The sequence below is a fragment of the Lepidothrix coronata genome, unplaced genomic scaffold (genome assembly GCF_001604755.1).
Source record: "Lepidothrix coronata isolate B3197 unplaced genomic scaffold, Lepidothrix_coronata-1.0 Scaffold196, whole genome shotgun sequence".
Taxonomy (NCBI): Eukaryota; Metazoa; Chordata; class Aves; order Passeriformes; family Pipridae; genus Lepidothrix; species Lepidothrix coronata.
This window is the reverse complement of record NW_016690376.1, coordinates 1,338,047-1,340,187: the sequence shown is the minus strand read 5'-3', so window position 1 is coordinate 1,340,187 and position 2,141 is coordinate 1,338,047.

Genomic DNA, 2,141 nt, shown 5'->3' with positions numbered 1-2,141 from the left:
AACTTGACATTCAAAAAAGCTTTCCAATGTGAGATATATAAAATATTATTGATTAAACACTGGGACTTTTAACACTCCAGATTTTTGGTGTTCACTAAGATCACAAATATAAGTCCATTTGCTAAAGTAAATAGGTGTCCAAGGTGTTTCTCAGAAAGACAAGCTGATTTTACAGCCCAAGTGGGCATTTATTTTGAGGAAAAAATATTTCTTAGAGAAATGGGCCTCTTTATGATCTCACAAAGATTTTTTTTTGTGGCACTGAGCCTTGGAAATTTGTACATTTTTTATATCAAATGTGGCCATTTTGTAAAACAGGGGCATAACCCAAAATCTGGAAGGAAAAATCAGTCTGGAACGGAGATGGCAAAATGGTGTTAAGAAATGCAGTTGAAGACCTCAGAAAAATGCAGACAAGGATGCTATGGATTGAGGAAAAACAGGTTGACCAATAATTGGGTATTTATGGGCGAGCTGATAAGGGAATGTCATGCTGAATGGAACCCTAGTTGTATTATAAAATACTTTAATTATCATTAATTGTGAAATTAATCTCACATCTAAACACCTTGTCAGTGCTAATGAATTAATTCACACCACACCTGATGACACAGGGATGTTTTATCTCCATTTTCCAAGGGAGGAACTGCCCCATAAGTGAAGGTCAAGCAAAGAGCCCGTGGGAGGACAGGTCTGGTGCCTCCACTGCTTTCACAGAGACACTTACATCCTTTTTTCAGGCTTCAAAATCCAAGGAAATAACACTCACAGCATCTTCCAGGGAAGGAATTTCAAACCACGCTTCTACAGTCGTTGATGAAGCACCATTTATGTGGTTTAGAGACAAATGGACAACTCCATATGATGTCCCAGCGTGCTAAATTTCGCTCGGGTTTCACCAAAGGATGTGTAAAAACTCATGTGGCTGCACACCTGAGGCAGATCAAGAGTGCAGGGCTGTCATTCCAACAGCCAGCCCCACAGACATGGCAAATAACTGCTTTTGCAGGCACACTGCGGTGGGATTTTTGGGATTTTCCCGTGCAGGGCCATGAGTTGGACTCGATGATCCTTGTGGGTCCCTTCCAAATCAGGATATTCTACGACTCCACGGTGAGCCTGGACTTTGAGGGAGCTCTGCTGCACACACCAGACCGTGCAGGTTCAAGGGCTTCGTTTGGCTCCTGGCCCTGCCTAGAACCTCACCGGGAACCAAAGGACCGCAAATTTATTTTGCCCTGGATGTTTTTCACTTTTCGAAAGATGGAAGAACGCTGAGGGATCTGCCCAGGTTTGCTAGAGGTGGCAGTTCCCCTGCAACCTCCCATTCCTGCTTCTCAAGGAAGCAGTGTCTTCCTGAGGGGAACTGGGCATCCTCAGGCGTTAGCACCCAGCACACAGGACATCTTGGGTTATGCAACTTAAGAGCCTTGGGAGCTTTCTCCTTTCACTGAAATATTTTCTTCTTCCTTTTATTCACTGCTGTCCCCGTGGTGAAAGTGGAAAAGAGCCAGGCTGTTGATTTCTCAGGGAATATGGCAGCACTGGCTATGGAAGTGGCGCTGGATGTTCCTTCCCTTCAGTGATGTTTTTTGTCCGTGTGTGTGGCTTGGGAGAGGAAAGGCGAGACTAGATTCCAAATTTGTTAAAACCAACACAAATATTGCAGCGTGGATCACGTGCTTTCAAGTGTTTCTCCTGTCAGAACATTTATAAATCCATAAAATGTCAGTTTGTACTTTAATTATTCTGTGTTTCCTTACTCTTATGGTAAAAGGGGTTTTTATGCTTGCCTTTCCTTTTTCTTTTTTTTCCACTTTAAGGCAGCAAACCCTCCATACTGAATACTTATAATGGCCTTAAACCACCTGGGAATGTCTCTCACTCACAAAATCCTCCTCATGTGATGCCCCTGCGTGGTCACCTGGTTGACAGCTGGTATTTCCCTTTTCTCTGCACAATTTTTAGCCTGAATTCTTCCTAAACAGACTCTTGTTCAGATCTGTCTTAGAAAACTCAACCCATTCATCTGCTCTAGACTTGAGCTTCTGAATTTTTCTTCCCTGGAGTTGATGCAGGAGTGAGTTTGGCTGATGGAAAGGTCGGAGCATTAATCCTAAATCCTTTGGTGGGGTTTTGAG